This window comes from Meriones unguiculatus, chromosome 3, assembly GCF_030254825.1.
Source record: "Meriones unguiculatus strain TT.TT164.6M chromosome 3, Bangor_MerUng_6.1, whole genome shotgun sequence".
NCBI lineage: Eukaryota > Metazoa > Chordata > Mammalia > Rodentia > Muridae > Meriones > Meriones unguiculatus.
Genome location: NC_083351.1, coordinates 72,513,834 through 72,534,709, shown reverse-complemented (window position 1 = coordinate 72,534,709; position 20,876 = coordinate 72,513,834). Strand labels below are relative to the sequence as shown.

Below are 20,876 nucleotides of genomic sequence, written 5' to 3'. Positions count from 1 at the left end.
GTTCTTAAGAACTGGAGAACACCAACAGCAAATTGTTGACAAATTTAGTTCTTTCCAAGATAAGAGAAAATGACTTATTCTAGGGTTCTCTCCTGGGTGTGTAGGCAGGTGGTTGTCTTGAGTTTTCATGGCATTCCCTCTGGAGCAGATACTTTTCCAAAATGTGTCCTTTTTATACTTTATCAGTCATAATGGACTAGTGTCCATATTAATGCTCTCTTTAGAAGTTGGCAAATATACGACCTCCAAAAGCTCACCATACTGAGATACTGGTTGCTGAAACTCCAATATATGAATTAGGACTGATGGAGACATAATTTAAACCATGATAATTAGTATTCTTGCAAAATAACACATAAATACATCAATAAATATATTTTGCCCCTACCACCAAAGCTAATTGGTAGCATACTCTAAAAACCTAAAACTTCAGTATTATTGATGGGTTGCCTCAAATTCACTTGCCCTATCCTCCTTGGGTTCAAAGGCAATGTTCAATAATTGATAGCCAGCTACTGAATTTCCACAAAGCTTACCAGAAGGAGTTAGTGTTCTAAATTTTCTCCTCCTCTAATTCTCTTGTAATATTCTTGCAAGCATATTGTGTATTGATTATCGTAGTATCTTTTATGTACAGCATTGTCTTTTGTACATTATCTATCATTAAAAACACTATTTTGAGGTGAGTTGCACTGAAAGCCTAGTTGGGATTATACAGTTCCTTGATGTCTGCAGAACTGTGTGAAGTTAATTGACTCACATAGGAGATTTCCGAGTCTCACTCACCAAGTTCTAATTAAGTAAACTAATGAAAAATTGACAAATGGTGGCTCAATTAAGCCTATTTCATCTATCTTGTTCTGTGGACATTCATTCTCCTTGCATTGCCCAAGTGATATAATGAGCAGAGATGGATTAGGGCTCTGATTTAATCCTTATGCAATGGATGCACAGATTCGGTGGTTCAGCTGCCTTCAAGAGTTGGGTATATAGCATCTTATAGTCAAATAACAACAGCTAATAATCTCTGGTCAGATTTTCCCCACAGTCACATGCTCCTAACTGGATGGAGAGGAGTGTGAATACACATAAGGAGAACTACACCGCATTATTCAGTATTTTATGTACATACTCTGATGTCAATTCCACTGTCAAGTTTATACTTTTACCTTTCTTGTTTTGAAATTGGGAGACTCATGCAGCCCAGGCTGACCTCAAACTTCCTATGAAGCTGAAGGCCACCCCATCTTCTAATCTTCTTGCCCCCATTCTCTGAGTGCTTAGTCAACAAGCATGTGCTAGTTTACTCAGATTTATGAGGTGGATCTCAGTGCTTTGTGCGTACTAGGAAAGTACTCAATCAGCTGAACTGTGCCCACCTACTGGTCCTTCTGAAAAACTTCTCTGATCATGCGTTCTAAAGTTACCTGTTTACTTCATTCAATTTCTATCACATGGTCCTTTTAGAAATGCTTCTTCTCGTGCTGACAACTATTAAAATAATTCTTTGTTTTTGTTAGCCTGTGTCTTTTTAAAAATTTTATATTTTTTTATTAATTACAGTTTATTCATTTTGTATCCCAACTGTAGCCCCCTCCCTCACCCCCTTCCAATCCTATCCTCCCTCCCTCTTCTCTACCCATGACCTTTCCCCAGTCCTCTGATAGGGGAGGTTCTCCTTCCCTTCCATCTGATCTAGTTTATCAGGTCTTACCAGGACTGGCTGCATTGTCCTCCTCTCTTACATTTCTATTTACTATTTATTAATCCACCTTCTACCCCTGTTGGAATATTAACTGTTCCAGAGTACACTCATTTAGTCATTCCTCTTTACTGCTTCCTTGCCCAACAGGGACTGTGCACAAGAAGAAATCAGGTAATGGTACAGAAGTGTGGCTCTGAAGGACTACTCGACTGACCCATCAGGTCTCTGACCTCACTTCTTGTAAACCTTTGCTCCATTCATGTCACTTAAACTTTTCTCTCTCCAAGCTTTGCATATCATTTTATCTCTCCTTATGCATGCTTCACTTCCTCATTTATTTGGGGGATCTTCTAAAGACAAATTTCCTGCAGACCTGCCCTCCCCAACGTTCCCCAAAAGCTGCATAATGACTTTCTGTGTTTGGTTGTTCTACACTGCATCTGAAAAAAAAAATAGTGGACATCTATTTGTTATCCTAGAAGATACAGGACACCACTCATAAAAACTTCAGGATCTAGACATTCATGCCCTGAGCTATATGGAGTGTTGTCTGCCCTTAGCTCAAAGCTTATAAACACCACTCCACTGGAAACTGCTCCAGAGTAGGAAAATCCTCAGCCCACTTCACATTGCCAATGGAAAGGTTGACCAACTCCTGAATTATGTCTAGGGTTTGCTGAGGCTCTTGCTGGTATTCAGCCTCAGTTTAACCTTTCACTGTACCAAACCCATTTTACCATTTATTAATTCACATATTGATGCTTAATGAAACTATATGCACACAAATCTTGACCACATAATTTTTGTTCCTGGGAGTGCATGGTGGGACACAAGCTGAGATTTTTATGGAGTGTAAAGCTCAGAGGATAGAGACTTTATATATAATTGATTCACTCTTATGCGCTATTAAGTATCTGAAGTCTAAAATGATGCCTGGAAGGTGTTCAATTAACATTTGTTGAACAGGTAAACGAAGAAGAGGGTAGACAGCTCTTCTGCAAGTTAATTATGGGCATGGAATAATTCTACATATTTTTACTTGAAGACAATACAGAGCAGTTTTCAAAAGATATTCAATTCCTTTGAATAGGGAATGCTAGCATATCAAGAATAAGCTCTATGAATAATTTATTTTGCATCTCAATTTCTAGTTTTTGGTGTGATCTCATAGATACTCAGGGTCCCTGCATTGTGATATCATACTTCAATTGACCTTCTTAGAAACAATATAAAGAAGTCTTACTAGGCATTCTTTCTTTCCTAAATAAAGAAGCTGAATATTGGGCAGCTAATATGACTCCTCTGAGGGTACTTGTCATAACATGGCAGAATGCACACACAAATTTAGATTTTTCTCTACTGTCATAGCTGTGTTCATGCTCTTTCATTCACTAAGAACAATCCCGCTTCTAATAATTACAACTAAATTCATATAACTATTACATTTTGCACACAGATTTTTTTTGATTGCTCAGATATCATTTAAAACTTGGTTTCTTTAATTAAGAGACAAGACATTTCTCTTTGATTAAGATCCAGAAGTTTCTTTATAATGCTGAAAGAAATGGAAATTTTAATAAACAGAAAGTATTGCTTTTAAGATTCATCTGTGAAGCTCTTAATAAACACTGCAGGAAACAGTAATCATTGTGCCCCAGGTCTCAAGAAGTCTTCCCTCTGAGAGTCACTGATTGGTCCTGTTACTATAGAGATGTCAATGTGACTTACCAATATAACTTTCTCATGTAATACCTGAATTTCAATAAATGATATACACAAAATATTTACTATTTCAAAAAATTACATTTTACATTTTATAGAGATTTGTCTTTATGATTCTGTGTATAAGCAAAAAGAAGAAATTTAACCTCTAATGGTAACTGATTTTTAATGCACATTAAATTCATTACCTTGCTTACTTCAATCTTGTGGCCAATAAGACTGAGGGTGATTAGTGATATTCAGATGCTAAATATTGTAGAGCACTGTGTTTTGTCAGGAAATAAGCAATGCCATGATCACAGTAGCCTATTAAATTGCATATCTGAGATTATGTGCTGTGCTGAACATACTGACTGGTCACCTGAGCTAGGTCCCATGGAGTTGCTGCTTCCTCTAGATAGCTCTCCATCATGATTAAGGGGCAGGTGCAAGCTCACGCTGGTGAATGGTAGGACTGTCTGAGCCAGTGGAATTGACTCAGATGCTGCATTCAGCAGACAGAACTCTTTCCTGAAACCATGATACAGATCAACCTTTGTCTTACTCAATCTACCCTCTGTTTTGATTTCACTTCCAGAAATGATACCTTTTAATTTTATTATTATTATTTATTACAATTTATTCACTTTGTGTTCCAGCTGTAGCCCCCTCCCTCATCTCCTCCCAGTCCTACTCTCCTTTCTTCTCCCCCCATGTCTCTCCCCTAGTCCACTGATATGGGAGGTCCTCCTCCTCCTCTACTATCTGACCGCAGCCTATGAGGTCTCATCAGGACTGCCTGGATCCTTTTTCTCTGTAGCCTAGTTAGGCCACCTCATCAAGGGGAGCTGATCAAAGAAAGAGCCAGCCATTAAGTCCATGTCCGAGACAGCCCCTGTTCCCCTTACTAGGGTACCCACATGGAGACCGAGCTGCCCATGTGCTATATCTAAGCAGGGGTTCTAGGTCCTCTCCATGCATGGACCCTCTGAACCCATGTCCCTCAACTGAAGAATGGATACAGAAAGTGTGGTACATGTACACAATGGAATACTACTCAGCTATTAAAAACAAGGAAATCATGAAATTTGCAGGCAAATGGATAGAACTAGATCATCCTGAATGAGGTATCCCAGAAGCAGAAAGACACACATGGTATATACTCACTTGTAATTGGATAATAGCCATATACTATCAAATAAACATACTAAAATCTATAGTCCTAAAGAAGGTAAACAACGAGGACCCTAGGGAAGAGGCTTAATCCTCATTCGGAAGGGCAAACAGGATAGACATTGGAAGTAGTAGAAGACAGGGAAAAGGACAGGAGACTTCCACAGGTACCTCTGAAAGACTACCCATCAGCATATCAAAGCAGATGCTGAAACTCATAGCCAAACTTTGGAAAGAGTGCAGGGAATCTTGTGGAAGAAGGGGGAGATAGAAAGACCTAGAAGAGACAGGAGCTCCACAAGGAGAGCAACAGAAATGATGCCTTTGCAAAACTTTGAAAGGATTTTCCTGCATCTGCCTGCTCTCCCCCCACTTATGTCACACACATCCTGGTGTAGCTACTTCTTCTGAAATGAAACAAAGCAGAACAGATCTACTGGGGACATGTAACTAGCAAGAAGAGAACAGAGAGATAAGGGAATGGAGGAACAAGAGAGGAGGGGATAAACAAGACCATTGGATACATAAAAAATGCTATAGCAAAATGCATTACTTTATATGCTAACTGAAAAAATTGACTAATAATGGAAATATCTTCTTGGAGGGAGAAGGGAAATTCCTAGGACTCTGGAATCTCATAACATAAGATTGATGAGATCCCTTCCCAATGTTCTATCAGTGGAAAAGCAGTTGATGGAGAAAAGAAACTTCTCTATGATGCTTCCTGCAAGCTGGACCATTTTAATGATGTGCCTGCCTTTCATGACTGTTGCCCTTTCAAGGGTGTGCTTTTCAGCACTGTCACTGTCTACTCGCCCATGTTCTTCTAAGTAACTCGTTATCCATGTTCCTGTAAGTATCCCCAGTGAGCTCATTGACTCATTAAGCTAGACTTGGCTGGAATGCACTATCTGGGCTGTAGGGAACTTCATTCAACCCTCCCCCCTGCCCAGGATAAAACATACAAGAAACCCATTTAAAATCATTAGTATTTTTTTAAAGCATGTTCAAAATAATGCAAATGTTATAGACTACAGATTACAGGCACACACACACAAATACATACATACATACATACGGAGGGAATGCAGCATGGCTTTGCCCAGCATGTGAGAAACCCTGGCTTCTAGCCTAACCAAACACATAAAAGTAACTGATCCTCATTAAGTGTTTATGACACATCTAGAAATAATTTTAAGGGAAACTCAATTATTATCCAGACTACTTTAATCTCAGTACATGCAATGAATACTTTCTCAAAAAAGGCAATGTTTTCTGTTTTTGAGATGGCTACAATTGAAGAAAAATGTGCTTAAAATTCCTAGAAATTATTCTATTTTATATATCCAAAATGGAGAACAGTATAATCTTCCTGGGTTCAAAAAAATGGGATTAGGCTGTAATCAATGATGTAAGATATGGCAGAACGATGACAATACAATCACCATTGCAGTCTTTCCTGGCCATGAAAAGAAGTGGCAAATGCATCTTATCTATAGCCTTCTGAATTTATATAAAACGGGTATCCCTGCTAGGTAGCCAGTTAAATTACAGATTTCAGAATGCATTCCTGACCTGCATTTTTCTAGGAAATTTGTAATGTTTTTTTCTCATATATTTTCAGGGATAGGCAAAGGCGCTTTGGAAATCTTTACAGCTTATGACATATTGTTATCAGAGGAACTACATTGAAAGAGATGTAGACTTCACAAAACCCAGCACCTCCTGTTATGAGTTAGACTACAGGCTGTCTGACTTCAAGTTCTCTTATGGAAATCTTGTTGAATACCCAACATTCTTAGCTCCAAGGGCTGTGCATACTCAAAAGAGTCAAAGGCATTGATAATTAGAAATGGCATATTAGAAAAAGAATAATTTTTACAAAGGATGTCTAAATCATAAAACTGCCAGAATTTAAACTTTAATCTATTCCTTTCCTCTTGATCTGATAAGAGTATGGCTCATGTTTTATGCTCATAAGAATAAAACTAAAATAATAAATATCTTTTCTTGATGGTAATAATGGAAGGAAATGTAAGCTTTTTTGTTTTGTTTTGTTTTTGTTTGTTTGTTTTGTTTTTTATGACCAGGTATCATGCTTGCATTGTATCAAGAAGAATCTCCTTGTTAGAGAGTAACAGAACCAAAAAATCTGGGCACTGGGGTCTTTTCTGAGACTAATTCTGCAGGCAAGAACCATTCATGGAGATAACCTAGAACCCCTGCCTACATGTAGCCCACAGACTCAGTCTCTAAGTGGATCGCCTAGTAAGGAGAACAGGGACTGTCTCTGACATGAACTCAGTGGCTGGCTCTTTGACACTTCCCCCTGAGGGAGGAGCAGCCTTCCCAAGCCACAGAGGAAGACAATGCAGCCAGTCCTGATGAGACCTGATAGGCTAGGGTCAGAGTTGTCTCCAACTCTGCTGAGAACCTTGCATCCATTGCTGTTTCTCACCCTTCCCAGGAAGGCTCAACACACATCATTGCTCTCCTTCCCCATAATTTCCTCTGATTTTTCACTTCCAGTTAGCTAATTTCTCCCATTCCATCGTAGAAACTACTGCCCACTTACTCTGCCCCACTCATTACTTTACATTCCTATTTCTTGTCTGTCATATAGCTCAATGATTTGTGGACAGAAAGCAGTTGTGTATGAGAATCCTCAGAAATATTGGGGGAAACTCATAGGTGCTGCTTGCCAATCAACTGAACTCAGTCCCACTAGTACCACCCCAATCTGCTCTTTCTGGTGATGAGATCTTCCTCTCCTCTCCTGCTGCATCACGTCTTCACCCTGACTCAGCAGAGAAGCACCTCAGTCTCATCTCATCCTTCTATAGCACTTCTCTATATTTTTTTCCTATTCATTCTTTGGTCCTAATATCTGAAAAGTTCATTCTGATAAAGTTCCCCTCCCCTTTCTCTATTATACCTCAGTACTTTTTGTTTCTGTTTTTATTTTTTTTTATTTTAAGAATTATGAATTTCTACCTTTCTTCCAAGATGCCCTTTACAACAGTAGCTGTTGATATTTCTTAGACTGGTTTGTTGAATAAAGATTTCTAAAAGAGTTGTTAGCGACTCAGTGAGCCCCATGATTTATGACGACTGCTCAGGCAGCAGCTTAGCTGGAAGAATTGAACAAAACACAAGCATCCCAAGGGAAACCAAAAGCTAATGTAAAATGTCGTAGACTTCTGCTTTCAAAAGAGATCTTTACAGCAATCTAGTCAAGCTTCAGCACTTCGTAGAAAAGCCTTGCAGTTCTAAGATGGTAATGCAGTTACCAAAGGCCATACCAGCATGGGTAGCAGGATGGAAAGCCCCAAACCAGGCCTGATTGTCCTACTCGTTGCTCAGGTTCCTTCCTCTGTCCCCCGGATGACAATTGCTTTACCAGTTTTGAAAAGTCTGGAACTAAGCACAAGCTATGTGAACGCTCACTCATTAATCTGGGGCTGCCGATTGCTTGCATACTTCAAAGGAGCCACTTTATTCCACAGAAGGGAAGTTGGTTTGTCAACATAGGAGCTCAGAATTGCATTGTTTCAAGAACAAACTCTCTCTCTGTTCTGCCTTCTAAATTATAGGGGAGTGGAAAAACTAAGCTCCAGAGAAAGTTTTAAATAGATTGCATCAAGTGGAAAGCTAACTTTGAATAACTGCACCATCCTAATTGGCCATGCTGTCACTGACTGGCAGGTGTGTGGAGATAGTACCAGAACAAACTTAATGATGTCCAGGGTCCTTGCCCAACTTTAGGACCTTAGTTGCCTCCCTTAATCTTTACCTATGTTATGCTTAGAAAAAGGAGAATATCAGATAGAATCCCCTATCAGTGGTCTTAGAGAGCAGCATGGGAGGAGATGAGAGAGGAATGGTGGGATTCGGAGGGAATGAGGGAGGGGGCTACAGCTGGGATGCAAAGCGAATAAAATGTAATTAATGTAAAAAATAAAAATTTAAATAAAAAAAGAAACGGGAGAATGAACTCTGACTTGAGAGGCAGTGTTCCTGGGTGCTGCTTGAAAGTTATGTGAATGCCTTCATCTAGCTGTTGTCTTTGCCAAACATGAAGTTGTGTGGAAAAGGGGAAGGGGTTGAATGTGAAAGAGGATAGTGTCTCCCACGGAAATTTATACATCTCAGAAAGCCTGGTTCATATTATTTCCATGAGGGTACCCTTCCTTGGACAAAATGTAGATTCTGTACTTATGTAACTTACACATTCTATGGTTGATTTCTTGGCACTCACTGCCACAAAATTATTTGGAAATAGGAAAACAGGAAAGAGTTTCTGGAGGAGGAAAGGGAACCGTTTTAATTGTAGGCTTTAGACTTCCTTTTTGTACAAATAAACACAGCAAATTTTGTGATAATGCCTCATGTTTTTACTTGCCCAAGACATGCAGGATTGTATTTCTTTTTTCTTTCTTTAAGATTTATTTATTTGTTATATATACAATGTTCTGCCTGCATGTGTGCCTGTACGCCAGAAGAGGGCACCAGATCTCATTGCCGATGGTTGTGAGCCACCATGTGGTTGGTTGCTGGGAATTGAACTCAGGACCTCTGGAAGAACAACCAGTGCTCTTAACCTCTGAGCCATCTCACCAGCTCCCGCAGGATTGAATTTCATCAAGAGGAGAGCTCAAAAAGATTAGAGTTAGCAGATCAAATAAAGATATGTAGTGAAGGTTAAATTTAACACTCCTGCTCTGCATTAGTTGTCTCACATATACATGTGCTTTGCAAGTCTTTGTTTTTCTTTTTTTTTTTTTTTTTAATTTTTCATCAATTACACTTTATTCATTCTGCATCCCCCCATAAGCCCCTCCCTCCTCCCATCCCAATCCCACCCTCCCTCCTCCCTCTGCTTGCATGCCACTCCCCAAGTCCACTAATAGGGGAGGTTCTCCTCTCCTTTCTGATCTTAGTCTATCAGTTCTCATCAAAAGTGGCTGTATTGTCCTCTACTGTGGCCTGGTAAGGCTGCTCCCCCCCCCCAGAGGGAGGTGATCAAAGAGCAGGCCAATCAGAGTATGTCAGAGGCAGTCCCTCTTCACATTACTATGTAACTCAATTGGACTCTGAACTGCCCTGGGCTACATCTGTGCAGGGGTTCTAGGTTATCTCCATGAATAGTCCTTGGTTGGAGTATGAGTCTCTGGGAAGTTTCCTATGTTCAAATTTTCTTGTTCTGTTGCTCTCCTTGTGGAGACCCTGTCCTCTCCAGCTCTTACTATTTCCCAGTTCTTACCTAAAATTCCGTTCACTCTGCCCAACAGTTGCCCATCAGGCTCAGCATCTGCTTTGATAGTCTGAAGGGCAGAGGCTTTCAGAGGCCCTCTGTGGTAGGTTCCTAGGTTGTTTCCTGTTTTCTTCTTCTTCTGATGTCCATCCTCTTTGCCTTTCTGGATGGGGATTGGACGTTTTAGTTAGGGTCCTCTCTCTTGCTTAGTTTCTTTAGATGCACAGGTTTTAGTGGGTTTGTCCTATGTTGTATGTCTATATGAGTGAGTATATACCATGTGTGTCTTTTTGCTTCTGAGACAACTCACTCAGGATGATCCTTTCCAGATCCCACCATTTACCTGCAAATTTCATGATTTCCTTATTTTTCATTGCTGAGTAATATTCCATTGTGTAGATGTACCACAATTTCTGCATCCATTTTTCAATTGAGGGGCATCTGGGTTGTTTCCAGCTTCTGGCTATTACAAATAAAGCTGCTACAAACATGGTTGAGCAAATGTCCTTTTTGTGTACTTGAGCCTCTTTTGGATATATGCCCAGTAGTGGTATGGCTGGATCTTGAGGAAGCGCTATTCCTAGTTGTCTGAGAAAGCGCCAGATTGATTTCCAGAGTGGTTGTACAAGTTTACATTCCCACCAGCAGTGGAGAAGGGTTCCCCTTTCTCCACAACCTCTCCAGCATGTGTTGTCACTTGAGTTTTTGATCTTGGCCATTCTCATGGGTGTAAGGTGAAATCTCAGGGTTGTTTTGATTTGCATTTCCCTAATGGCTAATGAGGTTGAGCATTTCTTTAAGTGCTTCTCTGCCATTCGGTATTCCTCTACAGAGAATTCTCTGTTTAGCTCTGTTCCCCATTTTTTAAGTGGATTACTTGGTTTGCTGCTTTTCAGCTTCTTTAGTTCTTTATATATACTGGATATGAGTCCTCTGTCAGATAAAGGGTTGGTGAAGATTCTTTCCCAATCTGTAGGTGGTCGCTTTGTTTTGATGACGGTGTCCTTTGCTTTACAGAAGCTTTTCAGTTTCATGAGGTCCCATTTATTGGTTGTTGCTCTTAGAGCCTGTGCTGTTGGTGTTCTGTTCAGGAAGTTTCCCCCTGTACCAATGAGTTCTAGGGTATTTCCCACTTTTTTTTCAAGCCGATTTAATGTGTCTGGTTTTATGTTGAGGTCTTTGATCCACTTGGACTTCAGTTTTGTGCAGGGTGACAAGTATGGATCTATTTTCATTTTTCTACATGTAGACATCCAGTTAGACCAGCACCATTTGTTGAAGATGCAATCTTTTTTCCATTGTATGGTTTTGGCGTCTTTGTCAAAGATCAGGTGTCCATAAGTGTGTGGGTTTATTTCTGGGTCCTCTGTTCGGTTCCATTGATCCACCATTCTGTTTCTATGCCAGTACCATGCAGTTTTTAAAACTGTTGCTCTATAGTACAACTTAAGATCAGGGATGGAGATACCTCCAGAAGATCTTTTATTGTAGAGGATTGTTTTAGCAATTCTGGGTTTCTTGTTATTCCATATGAAGTTGAGAATTTTCCTTTCCAGGTCTGTAAAGAATTGTGTTGGTAATTTGATGGGAATTGCATTGAATCTGTAGATTGCTTTTGGTAAGATGGCCATTTTTACTATGTTAATCCTGCCAAGCCATGAGCATGGGAGATCTTTCCATCTTCTCATATCTTCTTCTAATTCTTTCTTCAGAGATTTGAAATTTTTTTCATACAAGTCTTTGACTTCCTTGGTTAGGGTTACTCCGAGGTACCTTATGTCATTTGTGGCTATTGTGAAGGGTGTTGTTTCCTTAATTTCTTTCTCAGCCCTTTTGTCTTTTGTATACAGGAGGGCTACTGATTTTTTTGAGTTAATTTTGTATCCTGCCACTTTGCTGAAGGTGTTTATCAGCTGTAGGAGTTCCCTGGTAGAGTTTTTGGGGTCACTCACGTATACTATCATATCATCTGCAAATAGTGATAATTTGACTTCTTCCTTTCCAATTTGTATCCCCTTGATCTCCTTCAACTGTCTTATTGCTCTAGCAAGGACTTCCAACACTATGTTGAAGAGATATGGAGAGAGTGGGCAGCCTTGTCTTGTTCCTGATTTCAGTGGGATTGCTTTAAGTTTCTCTCCATTCAGTTTGATGTTGGCTATAGGCTTGCTGTATATCGCCTTTACTATGTTTAGATATGTGCCTTGTATCCCTGATCTCTCCAATACTTTGAACATGAATGGATGTTGGATTTTGTCAAAGGCTTTTTCAGCATCTAGGGAGATTATCATGTGTTTTTTTTCTTTCAGTTTGTTAATATGGTGGATCACATTGATGGATTTCCGTATATTGAACCACCCCTGCATACCTGGGATGAAGCCTACTTGGTCATAGTGGATAATATCTTTGATGTGTTCTTGGATTCGGTTTGCAAGTATTTTATTAAGTATTTTTGCATCAATGTTCATAAGGGAGATCGGCCGGAAATTCTCTTTCTTTGTTGAGTCTTTGTGAGGTTTAGGTACCAAGGTGACTGTGGCTTCATAGAATGAATTTGGTAATATTCCTTCTGTTTCTATTTTGTGGAATAGTTTGAAGAGAATTGGTGTTAGCTCTTCTTTGAAGGTCTGGTAGAATTCTGCGCTGAAGCCATCTGGTCCTGGGCTTTTTTTGGATGGGAGACTTTTGATGACCGCTTCTATTTCTTTGGGGGATATAGGTCTATTTAGTTGATTTACCTGGTCCTGGTTCAGCTTTGGTAAGTCAAATCGATCAAGAAAATTGTCCATTTCATTTAGATTTTCAAATTTTGTGGCATATAGACTTTTGAAGTAAGTCCTAATGATTGTTTGGATTTCCTCAGTGTCTGTAGTTATATCCCCCTTTTCATTTCTGATTTTGTTGATTTGGGTGGTGTCTCTCTGCCTTTTAGTTAGCCTGGCTAAGGGTTTGTCGATCTTGTTGATTTTCTCAAAGAACCAGCTCTTGGTTTCATTGATTCTTTGAATTGTTTTATTTGTTTCCAATTGATTGATTTCAGCCCTGAGTTTGATTATTTCCAGCCGTCTACTCCTTCTTGGTGTGTCTGCTTCTTCTTTTTCTAGGGTTTTTAAGTGAGCCATTAGGGTGCTTGAATGAGCTGTCTCGAATTTCTTCTTGAAGGCACTTAGTGCTATGAACTTTCCTCTTAGCACTGCTTTCATTGTGTCCCACAAGTTCGGGTATGTTGTGTCTTCATTTTCATTGATTTCTAGAAAGACTTTAATTTCTTTCTTTATTTCTTCCCTGACCCAGCTGTCATTTAGTAACAAGTTGTTCAGTTTCCATGTGTGTGTAGGCTTTTTGTTATTTCTGTTATTGTTGAGGTCCAGCTTTATTCCATGGTGATCAGACAAGATACATGGGATTATTTCAATCTTCTTGTATCTGTTGAGGCTCGCTTTGTGACCCACTATGTGGTCTATTTTGGAGAAGGTTCCATGAGGTGCTGAGAAGAAGGTAAATTCTTTTGTGTTTGGGTGTAAAGTTCTGTAAATGTCTGTTAGGTCCATTTGATTCATGACCTCTGTCAGAGACATTGTTTCTTTGTTTAATTTCTGTTTGGTTGACCTGTCCTTTGTTGAGAGTGGGGTGTTGAAGTCTCCCACTATTAATGTGTGTGGATCTATATGTGCTTTAAATTTTATCAATGTTTCTTTCACAAATGTGGGTGCCCTTGTATTTGGGGCATAAATGTTCAGGATTGTGATGTCTTCCTGGTGGAATTTTCCCTTGATGAGTATGAAGTGTCCTTCCCCATCTCTTTTGATTAATTTTGGTTGAAAGTCTATTTTATCAGATATTAGAATGGCTACTCCTGCTTGCTTCTTGGGTCCGTTTGCTTGGAAAGTCGTCTTCCAACCCTTTACCCTCAGGTAATGTCTATCTTTGTGTCTTAGGTGTGTTTCTTGTATGCAACAGATTGCTGGGTTTTGTTTACGTATCCATTCTGTTAATCTGTGTCTTTTTATTGGAGAGTTGAGTCCATTGATGTTGAGAGAGATTAATGACCAGTGGCTGTTAGATCTCTTGATTTTGATGTTGGCTGTGGTCATCAGGTTGTGTGCTTGGTTGCTTTTTGTTTTACTGAAGTGAGGTTATTTATTTCCTGTGTTTTCTTGAATGTAGCTAGCTTTCCTGGGTTGTATTTTCCCTTCCAGTGTCTTCTGTAATGCTGGATTTGTTTGTAGGTATTGTTGAAATTTGTTTTTGTCATTGAATATCTTGTTTTCTCCATCTATGAGGACTGAGAGTTTTGCTGGGTTAGTAGCCTGGGCTGACATCTGTGTTCTCTTAGGGTCTGCATGATATCTGTCCAGGCCCTTCTGGCTTTCATAGTCTCTGTTGAAAAGTCAGGTGTGATTCTAATGGGTTTGCCATTATATGTTACTTGGCCTTTTTCCCTTGCAGCTTTTAGTATTTTTTCTTTGTTCTGTATACTTACTGTTTTGATTATTATGTGGCGGGAGGATTTTCTTTTCTGGTCAAATTTGCTGGGTGTTCTGAGGCCTCATGTATTCTAATTGGCCTCTCCTTTAGCTTGGGGAAATTTTCTTCAATGATTTTGTTGAAAATATTTTCTGGGCCTTGGAGAAGGGAGTCTTCTTTTTCCTCTATACCTATTATTCTTAGGTTTTGTCTTTTCATATTGTCTTGCATTTCTTGGACGGTCTGTGTCAGGAATTTTTCAGATTTAACATTTTCTTTGACAGATACATCGATTTCTTCCATTGTATCTTCTACACCTGAGATTCTTTCTTCCATCTCTTGTAGTCTGTTGGTTATGCTTACCTCTGTAGTTGCTGTTTTCTTCCCTAGATTCTTCCTTTCCATTATTTCTTCCATTTGTGTTTTCTTTAATTTTTCCAATTCTATCTTCAGGTCTTGAGTTGTTTTGTTTACTTCCTTCACCTGTCTGATTGTACTTTTCTGTTTTTCTTTTAGTTCCTTCAACTCTGTTTCTTTCATTTCATTCAGTGTTTTAAGCATTTCCTTTCTAAAGGCCATAAACTGTTTGGCTGCAGCTTCCTCTATTTCTTTACGGATGGCAATATTCTGTTTGAGTTTATCTTCCTCTATGTCTTTACGAATCTTATTTGTTTCCTCTGTTATCATCTTCATGAGCATACTTGTTAGGTCATCTTCTTGGATTTCAGCTATGGTGGAGTGTCCAGGGCGACTTGCCCCTGGGTAACTGGGTTCTGGAGATGCCATATTGCTCTGTCTTTTGTTGCTTGAGCTTTTACGCTGGCCTCTACCCATTGTGTTATCTTAGGAGTTTGGGGTTATTTTCTGGTGGTTCCTGGGGATCCTGTGGTGGAGAGAATCCCCTTTGCAGAAAGCTGGTTTTTCCTGAAGGATGTCTTCTCAGCTTTTTGGGTATAGTCCCTGGATGGCTGGTGTTTTTTCAGGAGTTGCTCACCTCAGGGATATAGACCTGAGTGGTAACTGTGGTCTTTGTTAGTCGAGAGGGTTCTCCTCTCACCCAGGGAAGTCCTGAGGGCAGCTGCCCTGTTTCTGGGTTTCTTGTTGCAAATTTAATGATCAGCTGCTGTGACCCAGTTGGACATCAGGCGTGCCTCAACTGTTTGTGCTTGTGTCTGGAGCACAGCTGAGTGCTGGCGCCTCGGCCCCACTAGACTGCTAGACTTTTTCTAGGGAAGGATTGGGTGATTTAGATAAGTACAGTTTCCTTCCTTCCCCGTGGATTCTCTGGAGACACGGACTCCTAGTGTCTTTTTTTGCCCTGGTGCACACTGCTCAGTGTCCGCCAGCTGGCTGGCCACAGAAATTTGCCTGTGCCTGGAGCACAGCTATGTGATGGCGGCTCAGTCTCTGCCAGCTGTCTGGTGCGCAGAAACTGCCTGTGTCTGCCTTTGTGGCTTTTGGGAGTCTGAGTGGCTTCCTAAGCTGGGTAATTTTCCGGGGACCTTTTCAGGTTGGGGGTGAGCTGAGTGCTCTGAGATCAGACCCACCGTTTCTATCTCTGGCGGCAAATCAGGCGCGCAGGCAGGCAGGGCTCTGTGCAGGAACCTGGGTCCCCGGCTCTGGCTCCGGGCTGGCTCCTGGGGTGCCCGTGGAACCCGCCCGAGTCTTTTCCAGGGGATGTCTGGGTGACCTAAGGCTGGTCCCAATCGTTTCCTGTACCCTGGGGTTATCTCTCGACTGAAAATTCCAGTCTCTGATAGTGTGGTGCCCAAGGTTCAGTCTGGGACCGTGACCAGAGACACTGGCTTGTGGCTCTGGGCTGGGGCTGGGGCTGGCGGCTGGCAGCCAAGCGTCTGGCAGAACCGGGATCTCTTCCGCGGTTTAGCCGGGTGAGTTAAAAGCTGATTGAATCCCCCACCGTGGGGTATCCTCTCACCTGGGAAACACAATGACTGTGTTTTATGGCCGAGAGTTCTGATTGCTGTTCGCTGTGCTGATCCTGCTGTGCTGCTGCTCAGAATGAGAGTCCTCCCGGCGCCGCCATCTTCGCAAGTCTTTGTTTTTCAACTAAACTTCTCACTTATGTATGCTTCCTCCTATTTTTTCTAAATATGTCAACTCTATTATTATAGGACTAACTGGAACCTGTTCTCTCTGGAATTTTAAGAAAGCCCATGGTTGTAGGAGTGTTTTCCAGCAATGAAAGAAAGACATGGGAGGAAGGACACCAGGGTAATGTAGGAGTGACACCAAGCAAGTTCAAAGCATCTGTTGGGATGTGTTGAAGACGTGGTTCTGTTTCACAGGGGGAAATGAGGTGACACTTGTTGTCAATGTGAGGCTTGAATTGCGGCTGTTAGAAATGCCCCTTTGTCATTTGTCAGTACACAGAAGCAATACTGGCATCCACTTTTGGAAGTGGCTAAAGCAGGAACATCAGCTGAGTTTTAAGATTTGGAGGACTGCTGTTCATATCCAGAAATACAACATAATATAATACAGAAGCAATCTTTTGTATAGGGATTTAAATGACTAAAATTTACTATATAAATACAATAAACCAATTTAAATAATGCAAAAGAAACAATTACCATCATATTAAAACAATAAAAATATGTTTTTTCATAGATTCCTGGTGGGAAGTAGTTTGTAGGATACATATAAATTGCTAAACACAGTATCTGACAAACACTAAATAAGTATCCATTGCTATTCTTATTTATTTTCCTCTATTCTTACTTTGTGATTAAAGCCTGTTTTTCACAAATTAACTTTCAAAAATTCTAAGCCATTACCTTTTAAAATATTTCATCTGCTCGATTCCTTCTTTCTTTATGGAATAATTAAATGCTAAACCATTATATATTGTATGCCAACTTAGTAGGCTCTATTTTAATTTTTCCCTCTTTGTATTTCATTTAAGTGAATCTTTCTGCCCATCAATCTATACCTGCCAGATTCTTCTCATTTTTTAAGAATGTGTCAAGTCTGTCAAAGTGAGTCTTCATCATTTTTTTGATAGTCTTTATTTCTGGGATTTATTTCTTGTATTTTCTTATGGTTTTGCTTTCTGTTTGAATTCTTCATGCATTATTTCATTTTATCATCTTCTTCTGCTTGAAACTTGAACACATTGATCATGGTTATTTTAAATGTTTACTTAGAATGTCACTATCATCACCAGCTTGGTACTGTTGGTTACTTTGTCTCTTGACCATCTCCTCTTTTCTGTCTGAATTTTTAGATGTACTCACGTTTTAGCTAATTACTTGGCACAGATTGTAAGGCATTAGAGTTGGAATAATTAGTATTTATGCCTGTTATTCACATGCTTCTTTTGTTAGGCATTCATAGTGGAGAGATGGGTTAATTTGGAAAAATGTAAGGCTATTTTTGAAATTTGCTGCCTTCCCTTTGATGTTATCATGCCATTAATGTGAGTATTAATGTGTATAGGAACATTACTGTAGATGATTTCAACATAGGTTAATTATACATTTTCATCCATCACATATTGTAACTCAGCTTCAGATATTCTCTGTTACCTATAATTTATATAAACTAACTTTTCTACTTTCTAGATAATTGGAAAATTACAGATATCTTTCTGTGATTAATTTATAATCTAATACTTTCATTGTTGAAGAATGTACTTTGCTTGATTTCCATTATTTGAAATTTATTAAGCCTTACTTTGTGGCCAAGATTGTGGTCTGTCTGAATCAATGTTCCAAGAAGATTATTAGTCTGATATTCTATCAGAAATATTTTATTGATAATGTATTTTTTCTCAATGTCTTTGTTTTCATCTTCCATCAGCTACTGAAAGAAATTATTATCCCTAAATATAGTTACACTACAGTTATTTCTCCTTTTAGATCTATTTACTAGATATCTTTTGAAAGTTTTCTTTTAGTGCATAAACATTTGAGTTGATATATCTTTTTAGTGAATTGATTAGCATAGAATATATTTTCATTTTCTCATTCTTTATGAAATGTCATATTTATAGTTGTTTAAATTTGGGTTATATGTACAGATAACTATACAAACTGACACCTATCGGAGGATACTATGATAGCTTATGATTAAAATATAACACACCCAGATCTGATCTTGCAGCAGACAAGGCACTCTGATGAGAGATGGAGGAAACCAAAGCAACCTTTCCCCTGTACAACATTCATTTCTTGTTCTTGTTAAAGACATCATGGTGGATATAATATGTAACATTGGGGGAGTCTTAATGAATGAGACATCGGAGCTCTGTATTATATTGTATAACATTTCCAAAAGCCCAGATTGATTTCTAAATATCTGAATGATTACCAAAACGAAACTCTGGACAATGGGTCTACATGGCATACTACAGAGTCTCTGCAAGTCTTTCTTTCTTACTGCAGACAACATGGTTTCTCCTCATCAACACAACTTGGGATGTTCCTGCATTCAGAAGGCTTTCTGAAAAGATCCCTTTCCTGCAGCTTCAGTTAGTACCTCTTCTGGAGAAGGGACCCTCTTATCAACCTCAGCTCTCAGGTCAAGGTCATGTGGACACCTCTCAATTGAGCAAATTCCTGATGCTTAGGCTCTCACATACCATGCTCTAAAGCTTCCCAACCCAGTTATAATGCAGCTATGAATTGCTCTCTCAAGTTATTTATTAGAATTTGTTTCCTTTCCTGAAATTCAGCTGTTCACTTCTGTTTACACTTTTTCATTACTTAATTAATTTATTTACTTTGAATCCCCATGGGAGCTTCCCAACCCTCCTAACCTCCCAGTCCCTCCTTCTCATTTCCCTTCCACTTATGCACTTCTCTTTTTCTCCCTAGAGAAAGGAAGACCTCCCATGGATATCAACCTGCCTTGGTAGTAGGACTGGGCAGATATTCTTCTATTGAGGCCAGAGAATGTTATCTAGTTAGGAGAAAGGTATTCAAAGGCAGGTAACAGAGTCAGAGACAGCCCCTGCTCCTGCCATTAAGGTTCCCACATGAGGACCAAGCTGTACATCTGTTACATATGCCTTTTACACTTTTATTTTTGCAATGGTTACCACTATAGTCTCTGGTGTGACATGGGTCCTCAATATATACCCATTTAATAGGTACTGCTTTTTCTTACTCATTGAGACCAAAATTCTACCCAAGTCTACCTTAGTGAACCAAGGGGTTGACAAGGTCTATTTGGAAAAGTATTTTCAGAGATCTTACATACTGAAATCCAAATATTGCTGTTTGGATCTCAATTTATTTTACCGCTTGTCTATAGCAAAAGGAGACTGTTTTTCTGTTTTTATCAAGTGTGTTTGCAGAGAAACCACTCGAAGGGGTTGGGAATGCGGAAATGAAATCAAGGACACTATTACTGTATAGCCCTCAATGTCCAGCCCTGCACCCCAAGAAAAATTCTGGTCATTCTGTCATTCAGTGGGAAGTATTGTTCATCACTACAACCCCTGGATTGGCAAAGAATGAGAAAAATGCAGACATGCCTCAAGTACAAGCTCACAGAGACTCTTGTTTTTCTTTTATTTCTCTCTCCTATCTTCCCCATTATAATTGAAAGAAGTTAAAACCCCTTGTGTGATTTGCTGTTTAGCAGGCAAAGGATTCTTTGAGGCAATTCCCTGTGGGGCTTGCTTTACATTTTGAGGACATTCCAGTTCAGTAACAGCAGATGGAACATCATAGTTAAAATTTTAGAGAGAAAGACAAACAAGTTTTGAGGAAATAACAAGACTGCAGTTATATAGATGAAAAAAAAAAGATTCAAAAATTGCTGTTTGCATCTAAAACCCATATCCAGGGAACTGAGTGATGAGGGAATGTAAAGGGAAGAGATGTCACTCTGTTTGTTTGTGTTATGAAGTCATGCTTGTCATGCCATGCAGCAATAGGGAAGGGAATTCCTCTCTGTTTTCTTGCATCCTAAAATATCCCTTTCCTTTTTTGAGGGGTGGGTAGCATGGAAGAAATAAGGTAAATCAATTCTTATTGTAGTCAGTGAAAGCATTCAGTATGGATGTGATGTTCATCAATCACCTCACTACTAATGTTTACTATTAAATATTAGTTACCCTAGATATAAAGCAAAATATGCCCCTTTATTTTAAGAATATGAGATACTAATGGTTAATGAGAAAATTTTCATGTGTCAAGTATTTCTTCTTATTTCACTGATGACACATCACATACATGGCAACCTACGTTTATTTCTTGTGTGTGCAATGTGGACTCACCCTTATAAGACCTGGTCATTGATTGGATTATATAGCATAAATGATCAGAAACTTCTCTCAAAGATTTCTTTTTACAACAAAAAGACAAAGCATATATATAGCATTCCATGATATGTTTATGAAAAGTATTGAGAAATAAGCTTCATTAATTGTCATGTAGATATTTCTAAAAAGAAATATTCCTTCCTGTACTGAAGTTTCTTAAGAATCGGGAGGTAGAAGAAACTGACTAAGCTCAGGAAGTATACAGAACGTATGAGGAACAGAAACCCTTGAAAGTCACAAGATTGAAAAGAGCCCTTTTAAATGTTATGTTAAGTGGTAACAATTGC

General features: G+C 39.4%; 1 long non-coding RNA gene across 3 annotated transcripts in view; it reads left to right on the top strand.

The window, feature by feature from the left end:
• LOC132653087 (uncharacterized) overlaps positions 1–20,876 on the top strand; it is a 103,403-nt gene that overhangs the window by 17,322 nt on the left and 65,205 nt on the right. The window contains exon 4 of one of the 3 annotated variants that reach the window (XR_009590754.1): positions 16,433–16,801. The exons of the other annotated variants lie outside the window; for them this stretch is intronic. This is a non-coding gene — a long non-coding RNA (uncharacterized LOC132653087). Of the gene's footprint in view, positions 1–16,432; positions 16,802–20,876 lie in introns of those variants that run through there. 3 annotated transcript variants of the gene reach the window in all.